This window comes from Euprymna scolopes, chromosome 17, assembly GCF_053919585.1.
Source record: "Euprymna scolopes isolate OS-2025 chromosome 17, ASM5391958v1, whole genome shotgun sequence".
Taxonomy (NCBI): domain Eukaryota; kingdom Metazoa; phylum Mollusca; class Cephalopoda; order Sepiida; family Sepiolidae; genus Euprymna; species Euprymna scolopes.
Window position 1 is genome coordinate 31,706,483 of NC_136498.1, and position 19,339 is coordinate 31,725,821.

Sequence of the window (19,339 nt, forward strand, 5' to 3'; positions counted from 1 at the left end):
TACTTCTGGGCATTTTGTTTTTAAGTTTAATGTGAACACTTTTTTGCTGAGTCGTACTCTTAAATTATCATATTCCGCCAAACTTCCACAACCATGCTGCTATCTAAACGACCAACTGACACTGAATAATTCTTATTCTTGAATTACCCTAAGTCTTGATATATAGTAAGTCTTAGTAGATTACAGTTTCATAATATAATAACGTTGTCGTAACACTTTAACCGTGTAGCTACATATCAAACCTCGGACCCGCATGTTGTCTGTACGGTTGCACGAAAAAATAAACAAGGAAGCAGATAAAATACAACCTTACATTTTTTAGTTACATACAAAATACATGTATTTCAGTAATTTCCGATCATTCACACGCGCTTTAAAATAAATCTGTTTGAAATATAACAACGTCGAACCTATGAGTTAAGACTCTGTATCACGCAGGTGTCTTTGTCGTCGCTTGTCCTTCCGCTTTTTCGACCACGCGGTGCATTTTCTTTCTCCCCGCACACGAGTCAAAACACGTCCGGTCACATACTTTGCACGACCACGCGCTGTATTTTTATATTTATCAGTTCTCTCCTTTTTTTCCGTGACATCAGCGCATGCACACTTAGGTAATTTATATATATATATATATATATATATATATATATATATATATATATATATATATATATATATATTCAGGTATTTTGATATATATATATATATATATATATATGTTTATGTATATATTTATCTATCTATCTATCTATCTATATATCTATATATATATCTATATCTCTCTCTATATATATATTCTCAGACGAATGCTGCTGCTTATATTTTCGCAAGTCATCTGTCCTATGCCTCCTGCTGTTTTTCTCCCACGCCGTCATACGCGCTATGTTACAAAAATCGGCAGTTGGAAGTGTCTTCTTTTATGAAAGAATGGCGACCAGACTGCAGAAACATCTTTTTTCTATGCCCGTAAGTTTTTATAAGATGCTACGTTCACTAAAATAAACATGCATTCTTTTCAGATATTGCTTTTCCTGTGGATGCAAACATACACAAGTCAGCATTATTTCCCGTTAGTGTTGATGAATGTGTGAATAAAATTAGACACATGCGAGTTGGCTTCGATAACATTCTTATGCGAATTAGAAATAGAAGAAACGATCAGAAACATGTAAAGAAAAAAAAAAGAAAAGAAATTGGAAGTCTTTTAATGCGGCTTTGAAATTCATTCTATTCTTTGACTCCAATTTATTTCCCAAACGTCAACTTTGATTGTCGTAAGGCAGAAATAACTTTATTCTGAATTCTTTTGAGCTTCCGTTTGAAGAACACGCGACATTTGAATAATAAGTAAATGAATTTCAAAACGACAACTCATTAAAGGCGATTGATAAATGCCTTCTTAATAGAGACCCGGAAATGGCGATGATTATTTCGAAGCCAACATGTTGACGTCTGCAGTGAAATGGCAAGAACGGTTATAAATCAAATTCCGTTCCTTAAATCGAGGCGTTTTGCGGTGAAAATCTTCTTTCACACACAAGCAAAGCATTATCGAACGGTGTAGAGACTCTACGCAAGAAATACGTTCATCTGTTATACAAACAGCAATCATCTGGATGTATGTGTGTACGCGTGTCTTGATAAATTTGAAAAATATCCAACAAAACTAATCGACATAAACTAGAACAAAATATGAACAACTTACATAACAAGACTCATTTATTGGAAGTCAGTTTATATCATTTAATGTTATCAAGAAGTAAACAAGATCTTTAATCTTATCATGTAAAGAAAAATAACTGAATTTTTTCACAGAGTTCATTATTTTATGCCAACTTGTGTTCCACGTTTGTGTATGTTCTGAGATAGAGATAGATAGAGATAAAGAAAGAGAGAGAAAGAGAGAGAGAGAGAGAGAGAGAGAAAGAGAGAAGATTAACCTGAGCGAAAGAGAAACATATCAGCAGGTGGTCGAATGACCCAATCAAACAGATACGTTCGTATGTAACACAAATAACAATCAGTTGTACGTATGTCTTACTAAATTTGAAAAATATCCAGCAAAACTATGAAGTTGATAGCTATTTTAAATCGACAAAAGCTAGAAAAATTTTATTATTATATTAGCCTAGATTAAAGTAAATTATATCATTTAATGTTATCAAGAAAAAAAACATTATTTTGAATCTTATGTAAATAAAAGCAGTTCTAATTTATTTTACAGAGTTATTTCCCTTGCGCCAACTTTACTTACATGTGTGTGTATGTTCAGAGAGAGAGGGAGAGAGAGAGAGAGAGAGAGAGACAGACAGACAGACAGACAGACAGAATGAGAGAGGGGGATTACCTGAGCGAATAAGAAACACAGCGACAAAAGGAAAACGTTGTAAGGGAAAGAGACTGATAAATTAAAAGTTATGTTAGTCGTTTTCCCGCGGGCAATGGCGGCTAGCCATGCAAGTCTAATATAGTTGCTTTGAGATGAAAATCCTATTTCAAAGTGAAATATCACGGCTGAAAAACGGACAAAGTATCTCACCGAGATACGATTACACAATTTGAAATTCAATAAAAATATCTTCACACGTACGTGTACGTGTGTCTGTTTGTTTCTTTAGTAATTAAGCCAGTTTCCTTTTCTGGGGACATGAGACAAGTTTTTTACAGTTTCAGTGTGTGAAACAAGGCTTTAAATGTGAAATAACAACAAAAAACCCGACAAGATGTTACAATTTGAAAAGAATAAGAATAAATCGACACACGGGTTTGTTATTCTATCCTTTGTCGATTTATCCTTTCTCTTTACAAATTTTAGCATCTTGTTTTAATAGGTATTGTTTATTTAAGTGGTATCCAGCGATTGCGTATATTTCTATTATGGGTGTAATATGAATTTGTCATTTCTACTTTGTGTGTAAACTGAATTTGTAATTTTTATTATGTGTGTAAACTTTATTTTTAATTGATATTATGTGTATAAACTGGGTGTGTAATTTATATTATATGTGTAAACTGGATTTGTCAGTTGTATTATGTGTGTATACTGGATTGTATCCTATAATATGTAATAAGAATTTGTAATTTATATTATCTGTATAAACTAGATTTGTAATTTATATTATGTGTGTAAACTTTTTTCTGTCATTTATATCATGTTTGTAAAGTGGATTGTTAATTTATATTATGTGTGTATACTGGGTTTTTAATTTATATTATGTGAGTATATATAATAATATAATTATATATTATCAGGTGGGTATATATAATAACATAAATTTTAATTTATATCTTATGTGTGATATTTGATATTTATATCATGCGTGCAAACTGGATTTGTCATTTATTTTATGTGTGTAAATTGGATTTTCCATTTTATATTGTGCGTATAAACTGGATTTGCTATTTCTATTTTGTATGTAAAAAGTTTTTCGGTTGTATTGTGTCTGTAAACTTGATTTAAAATTATATTATATGTGTAAATTGGATTATTCATTTAAATTGTGTAAAACTTGTTTGTCATTCATAGTATGTGTGTAAACTTAATTTCTAATTTATATTATGTGTATAAACTACGGTTATAATATAAGTTATATGTGTAAACGGGGATTTTCATTTTTTTTACGTGTGTAAACTTGATTTTTCATTTATGATATGTGTGTAAACTGGATTTCCATCTATATTATGTCTTACAATAGAATTTTTCATTTAAATTCTCTGTATAAACTGGATTTGTTTTTTATTTTATGTGTGTAAAATAGATTATTCATTAAAATTGTGTGTGTAAAATGAGCTTGCCATTTATATTATATGTGTAAACTAGTTTTTATTTCATATTGTATGTATAAACTAATTTTGTCATTCACGTTATGTATATATTGTATAAATTAGATTTCTCATTTATATTTAGTGTGTAAAGTTGGTTTATCATTACTATTATTTGTGTAAACTGGATTTATAATTTATAATTTAACAGTATACTAGGTTTGTAATTTATATCATATGTGTATACCGTATTTGTTATTTCTGTTATGTGTGTAATTCATGTTTTTGTGTAAACTAGATTTCCTATTTATATAATATTTATATATATATGATTTTTCCATTTATATTATGTGTGTAAATTGTATTTGCTATCTATATTATGTGTGTAAATTGTATTTGCTATTTATATTATGTGTGTAAATTGTATTTGCTATTTATATTATGTGTGTAAATTGTATTTGCTATTTATATTATGTGTGTAAATTGTATTTGCTATTTATATTATGTGTGAAATATAAATTTTTTATGTACATTTTTGTGTAAACTTGGTTTGTCATTTCTATTCTTTGTCATTTATTTTATATGTTTTAAGATTGGTCATTTCTATACTGTGTAAATTAGATTTGCCATTTACATTATGTGTGTAAAATTAATTTGTCATTTATATTATGTGTTTTTACTGGGTTTGTTGTTTACATTTTGTGTGTAGAATAGATTTTTTATGTATATGTTTGTGTAAACTTGGTTTGTCATTTCTATTCCATGTGTAAACCAGATTTGTAATTTATTTTATATATTTTAACTGGGTTTGCCATTTCTATTGTGTGTGTAAACAAGGGTTGCCATTTCTATTGTGTGTAAACTAGCTTTGTCATCTATTTTATGTGTTTTAACTGGCTGTGTCATTTCTATTATGTGTGTCAATAAGGTTTGGCATTTCTATTGTGTGTAAACTAGGTTTGTCATTTCTATTGCGTGTCAATAAGTTTTATCATTTACACTATGTGTGTAAACTGGGTTTGCCATTGATATTATGTATGCAAACTAGGTTTGTCATTTTTATTATGTGTATAAACTGTTCCGAACAAACGCGCATAAGACAAAGTTATTCAAATTATACGCATATGTAATATGTATGTTTGTGTATAAACTGTGGTTTTCATTTATATTACATATGTAAATTAGATATTTCATAAATATTTTTGTGTGTAAATTGGATTTCTCATTTTGATTGTGTGTAAATTAGATTTGCAATTTCTTTTGTGTGTAAAGTAGATTTGTCATTTACATTATGTGTGTAAATAGATATGTCATTTACATTATGTGTGTAAACTGGATTTGTAAATTATATTATGCAAGTATTTTAGGTTTGTCATTTATATTACGTGTGTTAACTGATTTTTTATATAATGTGTGTATTTTTATATAATGTATGCGAACTAGGTTTTATATAATGTGTGTATTTTTTTATATAATGTGTGTAAACTAGGTTTTTGATTTCTATTATGTGTGTAAACTGAATTTGTAAAAAATGTAAATGTCCCGAACAAACACGCATAAGACGAAGTCATTCAAATTATACGCATATGTAATATGTTTGTTTGTAGAATTAAAATTATATTTAAAAATGTATCATTATAGACAATAAAACAGGCAACGTTGCTCAGCTGGATGTGAGTAAACAATTCAATGCTTTTTGTTGTTCTTGTTCCGCATCATTTATTCGTTTCGTTTTAATTAGATGATTATCATTTACATTCGTTTCGATGATCTCTTTACCTGGAATTATTTTTGTTATGTTTTCAATTGTGAGCAATCAATCAGCCAAATAAAAGTATTTGTGCACATAGGCAATGTTTATACATGCTTTTTTCTTCTCTCTATTGTCAATGATATTCACTTTCGTCGTTTATTGAGTGGCCGTTCGTCTAGTGTTTAGCGACTTTCTGTTTAACTAAGATAAACACAACTTCTCATAGTAAGAAGACAGAGGCAGACTTTGTTAAGCGCTTGCAATTTTTTTATTGGTCACAATGAGCTTAAGAGACGGAGAAAGATACTAAATAACAAAATAATTATTTTTACTCGATTTATTTTTCTAACTAAAGAAATTGTTACGCAGACGGACAGACAGCGGTAAGAAATCGCCATAGATTCTATATTATTGGACGTATCACGGACGCATGCTTTCGACACAGACAACTAGCTGCTAGCTAGAATGTTTATATTACTTATAGTTCCACATTTCGAGTTACAATGAACGCTTTTATAGGTTTTCGTCAATCCTGATTACGAAACTCTCATTCACATTTTGTTTAGACAAGTGCTTCTTGAGATGTAAAACCATTGTTTCATCCGCTCGAATACCTGCCGTCATATCATCGATCAACATTTGTTTTGACTGCGGTGTGTGACTTTTTGAACCTGCATTGTCGCTTAGAGTTCATTCAACTCTTGAAACAGTTTTGTTTCATAGATCTGGATTACTCTAGTATGCACTAAGAGAGCGCTTGTGAAAGTTCAAACTAGGTAATTTAATCAGTACTTACTTGTGTAGGATCCATAAGGTGAAACATTTCGAGAACAAACATCGTGTACTTATGGAAAAAACAAGGTGAAGCGTGTTCACATTGTTAATTGAAAGTGTTTCCGTGGAACGAACTAGTTTGTGTTCAAACGTATTCGTATCATTTATGTGCGTGAAGTATAGATGGACAATGGACTCTTTGTAAATGTTCTAGACCAACATGTTTCGAAGATACTTTCTACAAGTAATGCTCCCACATACAATGCTCGCATATAGATGACATTTCTAATTTAAAAGAAAGCGTGACAGACCGACCACATTGAAACTGTGTCTTAGCAAGCTGCGGTGATACAATTTAAAAACTAGAAACAATGCATCGGTATATGTACGTGTGTATGCTTTGGAGTTGTTTTGTGTTTAGCGTGCGTAGGTGTACGCATGTCATTTTGATTTCGCATATGACTCGTCTATTAGTAAAGAACAGTGTCGCATACGAGGGAGGGTGTTCGTATATATGCAAATAAAGCAATTTAGAATTCGGTAAAGACGAAAGACGGTAAGAGAGCAGGGTAGAATCATTAACTGATAATGAGGCGTGTTTTTTATTTTGTTTCTTTGCATATTTTACATGTTTTATTTTAACCTGGATATGCAATTTACATAGAAATATGTAAATTAGCGTAAGAAATAATAATATTACCTTCCACTGAATAACTCGCTTTAATGAGACGCAACATTTAAATGATCGATAACGAATTTAGTCTTAAGCAATCGTGTTTTGTTTTATTCATCGCGTAGAATATGTTTATTTGGAAGAATTATAGCTGCCTATGATTATTAGATTCAAGCATCATGCGTACGACAGTTTGAAGCCAAATTGTTCTGTACTTGCAACCTGCTTGTTTTGTAAAAGAAATATTCACATCTCTTTAGTCATAATGACTAACTTAAATTGATGTCGTTATTTTTTGTATATATATATATATATATATATATATATATATATATATATATATATATATATATATATATATATATATATATAATACATGCTTTAAGTTTTCACAATCATTCATATCTTGTCTACCATCTCTTCAACCAGCGGCGTGCGGTTTCATTACCAACACTGAGGTCTTCGTCCGTGCAGTTGGGCCCCAGTGGGCAAGATGTTAAAATGTGCTCGATGGTCTGAACTTGGGCACCACAGGGGCATTCAGCAGTTGTAGAGTAACCCCACATGAGGAGGTTGTCGCCAGTTTTTGCAACTTTTGCCCTTGCCCTATTCAGAGTGACCCACTCCGAACGGGACAGGTGTGTCCCAGATGGTAAGGTTTCACTGGGCTCTGGCAGTGCTATATTTGTAGACTGAGGGTCTACCTCTCTCCACATCTGCAGCCAGTAAGAGGATGTTGGAGTGTCCGGTAGTTCCTCCACTGTGGCAAAGCTTTGCCGGGACACAAGTCGTCTAGCCACCTCCGAGTAGCAATAGAGAGGGTGTCTGGGGTCTTCGAGTTGTTTAGTACGCTCAACGCTATCAATTATATCCCGGCGGACTTTAGGTGGTTGTATGCCAGTCAATCGGTATAGGGCTGGTAGAGGTGTGCTTTTTAAGTTTCCGGTTATGATCCGGCAAGCTTTGTGGAGATCTGCGTCAATGCGGTGAGCATGGGCTGAACGATACCATACTGCAGCGCGATATTCAGCCGTGGATTTACATAGGGCTAATGATGTTGTCCTTAGCGTGTGTGGGTCTGCTCCCCAACTCGAGTTAGCCAGTATGTTGACTAAGTTAATTCGAGGGGCGATCTTCTTTCGGAGCTTGTCTATGTGTGTCTTGAAGGAGAGAGTTCGGTCCAGTGTGATGCCAAGGTAGACTGGATATGGTTCATTTACTAGCTCCTTACCTTCCCATTGGATCTTCAGCTTCCTGTTGGCTATGTGGTTGTTAAGGTGGAAACTACAAACTTTTGTTTTCCCAGGATTGGGATTGAGGAACCATTTCTTATAGTAGGAGGCTAGGGTTTTTAAGGCACTGGAGATTCTTTTCTCAATTGCTTCAAAGCTCTTGCCTTGTGTCGCAAGACACGTGTCATCCGCATAGACGAATCTACGGATGTCTGTAAATTCTGGTAGGTCATTTGTATAGATGTTAAACAAAGTCGGCGCCAAGACAGAACCCTGGGGCAGACCATTCTTCTGTGGCCTCCACCGACTCTGCCTACCATCTATTTCGACAAAGAATCTTCGATTCCGGAGAAGAGATTCTATAATGGAAACCATTTTTCTGTTCTTCAAGGTCTGGCCAACTTTCAGCAGAAGTGCTCGGTGGTTGATGGTGTCATAAGCTTCCGTGAGGTCGATAAATACAGCCCCTGTGATTTTTTTTCTTTCATACCCATCTTCTATGTACTGAATGAAGTTCAGAACCTGACCAACACATGAACGCCCCTCTCTGAACCCAGACTGGTCGTCCGTAAGCTAGTCTTCAACTATTGGTGATATCCTGGCCAGAATGAGGCGTTCATACAACTTGTACAGTACACACAACAATTATATAGGGCAATAGCTAGATGGTAGTTGGGGATCTTTCCCTGGTTTAAGAAGGGCTATAACTTTTGCCCGTCGCCAGATCTTGGGAATGTTGTATCCCGCAGCACAGGAGTTGAACAGTGATAGGATCCATTCACGAGATCTTGGCCCAAAATTCTGGATCATCTCTGTTGAGATACCATCGAGTCATGATGCCTTTCTAGACTTGAGATGTTTAATTCCAGTCTTTAATTCCTTCTCAGTAAATGGGAGGAACATGTCATCAGACTCTTTGTGGACTTCGCCCATCTTCTCTTTCATCTGTTTAACGTAACCTCGTTCTCTGTGCAGTGGTTTCCCATTTATAAGTAGTTGGTGAGCAACTTGGTTCGGTGAGACTGCTGCTGCTGTAGTGTCCGTTTTTTTTATCGCTGTTTAGCTTCTTTATTGTTTTCCATGCATTTTTGATATTGTGGGTCATGTCCAGATCTGCAACGGTCTCCATCCATCGCTACTTACGGGCTGCAGATAGAGAGGCCAACAGTTTGTTGCCCAGCTCAGTGGTAAGTTCCTTGAATGGGTCTCTGTTATATGCTTGTACATAATTTTCATAGATGGTCTTACTTGTCTCATCCAAGCCAGCTATGTATTCCTTCCTACAGCCCCTTGGGATGTTCTTTTTGGCAATGTGCCTCACAAGAGCTTGGAAGGCTTCATATCCTGATGCTACGGGGGGTACATCATTAATTGTATTCTCTAAGTTGTCCGTGATACCCTCCCAGTTAGCTCTCCGATAGTTGAATCTGGCCATAGATTTAGTAGGCACACGTCCAACTACTGGTTGTATCTCAACAATGATGGGTCGGTGTTGGGATTTTGGGATCGGTTGGCCAGTGGACTTGCTGAAGTTGTGTTGATGCCTTTCTGATGAAAATGCGAGGTCGGGGTTATAGCCTTTTCGCGAGATAAATAGATGGTGTAGCGGTATGCCCTTACTTATTATCCTGCAGACTAACCGCTCTACCCTCTGTTTCAAAAGAAATACTTCTCTAGATCTCCTTCCCTAATCTAAGATTCTGTTTCTGTATGTAATATAAGAAGATGATTTTGTATCTTGAATTTAAATAACATGTGATTACAGAAACATATATAGCCATCACTGTTTGTATAAATAAATTTAATACACACACACACACACACACACACACATATATATATATATATATATATATATATATATATGCAAATATGTTTTTCCATTATATTTAGCCGTTTATCTATAGCAATTCTTAATTTATGAAGCTCTATGTTATTACAGAGAATATAACAAATATATATATATATATATATATATATATATATATATATATATATATATATATATATATATATATATTAGCAAAACCCTGGGATATGGCATAAAAAAATTAGTACCAAAATTAAGTACATTATATAATACACATGTATATTATCAAAGAGCATTATAAATCACACCGTAGGATGGAACAAATACTGTAACCAGGTGCCGGAAAAACACCGTATTCCACATCGTAATCTGAAAAAAACGTATCCTAGGACCACTGTATCTCGGGGTCCTCCCGTATTGTTTTTTTTTTTAATTATTACTATATAAATTATCGTATTAAATCCTATCCTAGGTGTACTTAGTAAGTTATTGCCGCCCAACAGGTGTGCTTCTTCTTTGAATCGTCGTACTATTGAACTTCTACTCTGCCCCTTATTTTTACTTCGTCCTATAATGGTAGATTGATTCTCTTGTCCCTCTAGATATGGTCTACGCGTATTACGGCTTTTCGGTGTTCCTCTTACCTAACTTTTAGGGGACAACATATCTTACTTTTGTAGGGTTTTCCACATTTACATGGGATCTCTTATACGCAGTTCTAAGTCACGATTTATTTTGTACGAGGTATGATTCGCACCAGCTGTTTTTAGAGAAGTAAATCGCTTCTGAATACTGTCCTAATGTCAATATTTAAAAAATAAATTTTCAACAAGCATTTCCTGTATAGAATACAAACTGTGGTGAGTATCTGAGTAGTGTCTTTTCGTGTCTGGACCAGATTTATTAGAGCCGTTATTTCGATGAAGGGTTTCCCTTAAACTGCCCATCTCATCTTGATATGTATTGCTGTTTATACACGTTGTTTTTGTTCGATGTGAAGGCAACGGACTATTCTTTTTCTTACATTGTACAGATGGAGGGAGTTGAAGTTTAGGTATTATACAGTGAAAGTTGGCGTTCGGTAAAGAAATAAATTTATTGACAGGTGCCCCGAAACGTAATGGAAGATTAGAGCAAAATTGTATAATAACTATATCTAGACAGGTATACATATTAGGTGAACAAACCGGTAAAAAAGAGGAAGATTTCAGGACAGAGTACAAAATAGACTTCGTGGCTTAATGGGGGATGCCCTTTTCTCTACCCTGCAACCTCTCTCCCACAGAAGAGACGTTGCGAGTCTATCCTTGTTTTACTGTTATTTCCATGGCAGGTGCTTGTCTGAACTCCAATCTCTGGTTCCCCCTCGCCAATCTTTCACGATAAACACCCGTCTAGCTGAAACCACTGTGAAAAATTTCCCCCACTCTATATCTGTGCCTAAATCAAAACGCGGATTCCATGAACAAAGCTTCTTTCTTAGAACTGCATGCCTGTGAAACTCTGTTCTGTCTGTCTGCTTCCCACCTGACTACAACTTGGATGTGTTCAAGTCCAACGTTAACAAATTCCTAAGGAACCGCCCCCTTAAGTAAACACTTCATCAAATCTCCACACTAACGGAATGTACTCGCAATAACTCTTATCCCTGAGTGGCTTCCGGGCCTTGATAAGTGGTGATCACTGTGTGAAAATAAATGTTTATATTGCAGTTACAGAATAATAAAAATGATGACATAATGACATTTAGCTTAGATTTTTGTAGGGGAAAACACCGAAACATTAAATAATAGATAATTTCTCCAACAATCAACGGTTTTTACACATTTCGAAATATTATCTGAGTAAGTGAAAGGGAAAATTCTATAAATTAATCATTTAGTAAACAAAAGGAAAGGAAAATAGTGAGAAGTAGTTAAATTTTCTAATAAAGAAAAAATATTACATTGTACTAATTTAAGTTATTATGAATCGGGAAGGACAAAAACATAAATAAATATGTTTCAATCAGTCGTTTCTTGTAAGATTGAGTAAAATAAGTAAAAAGTAAAAATAAACTTTAGCATAATAGTAAACATATTAAAGATTATACCTATAAAAGTGAAAATTATATATATATATATGTATATATATAATTATATATATATGTGTGTGTGTATGTGTGTGTGTGTGTGCGTGTGTGTGTGTGTAAGGTCGCAAGAGAAAATCACAACAGGAAAGAAATAAAAATCCGTCTTGTCAACATCTTTGTTCTGTTGACGTTAAAAAACGACCCTGGTGTCTTATTCTATCCCGTGGGGCGACATTGTAAATAGGAACTTATTTAAGTGCAAATTAAATGGCTTTATTAGTGATACTTTCCAAAACATTGAATATCATTATATTTCCAAAGTCTTTTCGCACACACACGTGCTTTTTAAAAGTCTCTGTCTTTACACTATCTGACGCTGGACTTTGTTAGCATACAGCTTTGCTTCTCCTTCGACCATGTGAAGTAGTTCTATTTGCCGTCTCTTGTGGTGCAAGCTCGCACACAATTGCGAATTTGCATACGTACTTTTACGCCAGCTATTTTTCGGCTTCTACTGCTGATTTTCTCACATGGGCCATACGTACTTATATATATATATATTTATTTATAGTGAGAGGGAAAGGGGAAAGAGACAGAGAGGGGCCCATATCCATAATGACGCTCATATATTTGAAAAACAAATAAGTAGAAACTCGGACACATCTTGCAAGTGTTGGTTATTTTTATTTTCGATTACAGTGTACAATTAAGATAATTAAAGATCACACGAAATAGAAATTGCAAACGAAAGAAATTCATAATGGAGTACTGTCATTTGGAGAAAATTTACACATTATCTGAAGATATTCTGTAGACTTCATTTAATGATAAATATAGAGAGATTTCATTTACTGCTGGTTGCGTAATGGCAAAGAAGTGTTATCGAATGTTATGTTTAAGAAATCTATGTGTCTAAGCTTATTAGCCATAGTAACGTTTAGTGGAATTGTAATAGGAATATTAACCTACAATAACCTTCGTTATAAAATTAAAAAAAAACAGATTTGCTTATGTACATACAATATATATTTTACAAAAAACGTACTAAGTAAAGAGTGAAAAGAATAAACCAATCAACGGAAATCTAAGAAAAATAGAAGAGGATGTTTCACTTGGTTCACCCCACCCTCCCATGTTAACATTCGAACACATGTCTCTAGAATATTTCCAAGTACTAGAAAAGAACTTTTAATCTTTGTAAACATTACAAACTAACATTTCCTTTTTTGTTCACCTCAAACAAGGTACATTAGAATCGGTACGTAATAATTTTGTTGATTAGGGCATGGATTATTAAATACCACTTTATGTAAGGAGTTTTATTCTTATGTATCTGTCTGCATTATATTTATGTGTGTAAATATAGTCAGGGGGAGCAGAAAGAGATTTCCAAAGTTTTATAGTTCGGAGCAAAATGATATTGGAACCGGAAGCGCTACGGAATTTACGGACTTTTTGACGATGGTGTGGAATTAAGCTGATTGGCGTATTTGTCGAGTGCAGCATGTTCGTTGAAGTAGATGCCATTAGAATACTTATAAAAATAGAGGTGTGCAATATTGCAGCGATACACCAGGGACTTGAGGGCGATGGACAGTTTATTACCTATGAGATTATATTATCATAGTTGGTTTACGTTTAGGAAGGACACACTAGTAGAATATGCCCCAGTACAGATGGGACAACAATACTTCATGCATAAGCGAATGGCAGCTTTGTAGATATATAGAATACTGGCAATGTGAGAAGTCTTCTAGCAGAGCAGGGGGTCTACTTGCAGAAGTTTTTGTAATATGTTCTGTGTACTTATCCCAATTCATGTTATATGTTACGTATGTGCTAAACGTATTCTATCTTATAATATGCTCACAAGGAAAGCACATTAATTTTCTAATGATCATACAATATAGATAAAATAAAAATGTACTAAGTAAATAGTGAAAAAGTAATAAGTTTAGACGGAGAATGTTGAATGTTTGACTATAAATAATTGAAAATACTTTTAACAATTGTTGAAGTAAAGGAGCTTTGTGTTTGTGGCTTCAAATGTTACCTTCCATGTATGTTCCTATTTAACAATAGAGTTGAGGTCATTTTGTGGTATTCAGCTATTCTATTTGGTATATGCGCGTCAGTTCTACGCACATGGTGAGAGTAGGGTGTGGTACCCGCAGTAAATATACTCATCCCCGCCATAATTAAATCAGAAAAGTCGAATAACAAACACCTTACTCTGAGGCACACCCGCATTAATATCCTATTTTCGTGAATCCTAGCTATCGAGAAACACCGAATCTTTATTTTAGCTGAAAATAATAAAACTAGGAAATAAGTTTGGAAATAAATGGTGTCTGAGTGACAGCAGGTCTTTTCTTATTTCTTGAACATTTTAATTCTTTCAATGCAACATCTATATATTATTCATTTATTACTGATGTAAAAATACCCAGTCAGAGAAAAGAAATAAATATCAACTCGAGACATCCAAATTAACTTTAGAGGTAGTAATAAAAAATAAAACATTCATAATACCATGTGTACGGCTAATTGAACTATTTTATTTAAAAAGTAGATAAAAACAAATAACAGATCTAAAAACCTCCGTAGATTCAAAATATAAATATAGTACTTTATAAAGTGTCTATAGTTTACTAAAAGAAGAAAAGGCATTACAAAAATAAGATTAAGAAGAAAATCCAGGATAAATCGCTGAGGCAGCCATCGTAAAATCTGTGATCCCTGAATTTCTGCCCATCAACAACCACTTGGATAGAAAGTGTTTGATGGTTGAGGGAATATTTCCAACTATTCTGTAGCTCAACATTTTATGAAGTAAACATTTGTGCTAGACCTATCACGTGTCTTAAATACGCCAAAGGATATTGCTCTAGAAACGAAGTTTTCGTGGGTAGATTCACTCATCATGTGTGATGTTGCTATCAACACATCGGCGGTCGATCTCTTCGGTTAGTCTAGGCTACTCTGGTTTGTTTAGAAGTTGTGCGCAGTGGAGCTCCTGCCATGTCACATTATATTTTCCAAAACATCTAAGAGTCGCTGATGCTTGATACGTTGTTGTTTAAAACAAACAAATATTAAGCATAAGGATGAAAGGATAAAATGTCACTCTAGAAAAGACGACATAATACCATTTCCGATTGATGCAAACCAGTTTCTTTTTTGTTGTTGTAGATCATCTACTAGTTTGCGAGTTATGTACAAATACTAAGAGCGATAGGAGTCTTCCATCATGTCACAAAGTGACAAAATGTTAAATGAGCGAGGTCGGAGATGCGTCAGTGTACGACTCATGCTCTCTAACGATCGAAAGTATGACAACAGAATCATTAGCAGCACCTTCAAAATGCAAATCCGAATAACAGAACGTCTTCAGGTTTTCCGGCTACAGTTATGGACTTTAGCGTGGTTTCAAGTGAGGGTTACATCATGCCATCTTAGAAGTCGGTTTGAAAGCCCACACTAAAGTGTACCTGAATGCGTTGAAGCGTGTGGTGATCTCCTGGTGATCTAGTCACATGTAAAATATGACTCATTTCCAACAACTCATTGCGAAAATACAAATTTTGTAAAAATAACATGATGATAGAGGTTGTAATGCAGGGGATATTGAAAAAGAGACACAATTCTAGTTTGCATATAAAAAACATTGTGATTGTCTTTGTATAGATTATATATTTTACTTTAATTTATGGATATAACTGTTAGTGCTTTGTTTGTCAATTTTATAACAGATAGCCGGTTATACAATTCTGGTGGCAACTGGTAGACCTTGGGTGAGGCAGCAGGACTCGGCGTCGGCTCACAAGTCCAAAGAGACCCAGGCTAGGATTCGCAAGGAGTGCTACGACTTTGTATCCTTCTCTCATTGCTCCCCTCATCTAAATCATCCAAATCCGCTGGACTAATTCGTTTGATCATACATCGAGAACATCACAAACATGACGTTCCATGACACCTAAACCAGCCTTATTTCCGCCATTCGTCGAACATTCGCCATGTTTCAACCGGCGCTTGTGAAAAAGACATGCTTCCAATTTATTTGTTCAATAAACGTTTTAAAATAAGTAAACTTAAATTAAGTAAATTCATAGTATTCTCTAAGAATCAAATTTATATTAATTATTTGTTAGTATTATTACATAAACAAGAAAAGGCAGCCCAACAGATTCGTATTGCTATATATATATATATATATATATATATATATATATATATATATATATATATATATATACATGCTCTTAATAGAACTGTAACATCCACCATCTTTAAAGGGGAATTTTTCCCGAAATTTAATGGATATGTCACAGACACAACAAGTAAGACATGTACAGTTAATAAAACTGAATAAATATATGTATATATAGACATATATGTATGTACTTATTGATTTGTAAATCGCCGCTTGTTTTCGTCTTCTCACATCAACACCGACTATATCTTATTCCTCGCATTGTGATAGCCTTCGAAATCTCTACTACATACCTATCCCACACAATGCTTCAAGCAAACTACATATCAATTCTATATATATATATATATATATATATATATATTATACAATATACTATTATAATATATATATTTTCATATATATATATTATACAATATACTATTACAATATTTATATTTTCACACACACACACACACACACACACACACATATATATATATATGTATGTATATATGTATATTAGGTTGACAAAGAAGATTTTTGCCGAATTTTTTATCATGGACTTTGAAGCAGTTTTCGATACAATATCATTATTTTATTTATAATTTGTAGAGCAATTTAGCTGTATTCAATCATTTTAATTACAATTGTTTTCAAACACTTATGCCTCATTTTCCAAACGTGTAATAGCGGATGGAAAAAAAAAGCAAATTCGCGCAATGTTCTTATTTTCAGTTCAAGCTAGACGTGAGCTGCTGAATACGCTCACGATATCCATGAAGCATTTTCCCCAGAAGCCACTACTTGACGCACAGAAAAATGGTGGTCTATGATATCGCGACGACAAGGAGTCTTAAAGACGATGAGCGTTGTGGTCGGCGGTCGGTACTGACAATGATTAATTAAGAGACTTGGTCAAAGTAAATCCACGCACAACTTGCTTTTTTAATTAGACATAACCTATACAACGATTTTCAACCACTTGAGAGAGATTGGAAAGACAAAAAAAAATCTTGATAAATTGATGCCTCATGAATAGAACGACAACCCAGAGAAACGGCGTTATGAAATGTCATATTCCCTTTTAGCCAAGAACAGCGGCTCGTTTCTCGACCGGATTGTCAGTTGCAATGAAAAGTGGATACTTTACGACTACAGGCGGCATTCAGCTCTGCGATTGGACACCGACGAAGCTCTCGACACTCTTCGAAGCATGAGTGGCATCAAAAGAAGGGCATACTGACTGTTTAATGGTCTGCAACCGGTCTCATCCACAACATTTTTTTAATGCAGGCAAAACCATTACGGTGGAACAGTGCTGTTAACAAACAGCGAAAAAAGCATCAGAAACTTCGACAACAACACCCAGCATTAGTAAACAGAAAAGGCCCAATTGCTCGACCGCACGTTGGTAAACGACCCTGAAAAAGTTGAATAAATTGGGCTACAAATTGCTTCATCTGCTATACTATCCAAACGTCTCAACGAGCGACTACCACTTTTTCAAACATCTCGACTACTTTCGGCGTGAAAAATGCTTTAAAAACCTAAACGATATCAAAACCGCCTTCACCGACTTCATCGTCACAATAGAACACAATATTTTTTTTTACGTTACTAGCATAAAGGTACTTGTTGTTCGTCGGTAACAGTGTGTTGATTCTGATAGTGCTTATTTCGGTCAATAAATAGGTGTTTATGCCGAGATATGTTCCTCTGAATTTAAAAGTTAAAAAACGCAAGAACTTACACACACTAACCAAACTGACACGCACACACACACACACACACACACACACACACACACACACACCCACACACAAATATATATATATATATATATATATGTGTGTGTGTGTATTACTACTAATATTATATATACATATACATTACTTCTACTAATATCTATCTATCTATATATGTACATATATAGATATGTACATATATAGATATATATGTATATATATTACTAATATATAATTTTACTAAATGCGTTGTGACAAAGAAATTTGACACTTTTCTTCGCATGCAATTGCAATTGACTGAACTATTATATTATTTACAGCAAAAATTCTAAATTCATGGTTTCCTTACACAGAAATTTCTTTTTAATTTCTACTTCTTTTAATCTAGGTTGAGTTTTCCTACTTCATTTCTCTTGCTTTATATATTTATATCTTTCCTCAAATTACGTTATTTCTGTTTCAAACATGGTTTTCGCTACTTAAAAAAAATGTTTATTTTATACAAATTTCTCCTCCTTTTACTTGTTCACGTCTTTTCTTTTTCTGCTTCATACGATGCCTCTCTACGGCTTTTCAATATCTATGATTGTTAAAACTAAATAATGCTAAGTACATCCACCGTTCTTTTGCAGACAAAGTAACGTTCGAAAAACGCCTGGAAATGAAATCAAATAAAACAAATATAGTATAAAAACAAGAAAAAAGAAAAAAAAGAAAGAAAGAACCCAGTAAAAACAAAATAAAATATTCATTCTTGAGTTGCCCACTTATTAGTTTAGTTCCATTTTATATCTGTTTCTATATTGGTGTTCTTTTTATTTCTTTATTATGCGTTGTTATTCGAATTGTTGTTGTTGTTGTTGTTGTTGTTATTAAGGCAAGTAAGTGAAGTCAATCATCAAATTGGCCAGATAATTCAGCGCACAGGGAAAACGGGATTTTTCTAAGACTTCGCCGTAGAAGTCTTTTTTTTTCTACTCTATTTGTTCAGCTTGTTTATTTGGATTATTAGGTTGTTCGCTTCAAGAAGACAACACACGTAATTACTCACACACTTTACAGAAACAAGTATTTGGTAATATATATATATATATATATACATATATATATATATGTATATATATATATATAAAGATAGCAAGATATAGATAGCAATAAAAAAACAGAAAGACGGACTTATAAGCACGTATATTTTTGAACACGTAAGCAGAAGTACGTACGATAAAAAATGTATTGCAATATATACATATATATATAAGCCTGATGAATTTTAGCGTGAGTGAAACGCAGAATATTCTGGGTAGCTCAATCGCCATATATATTT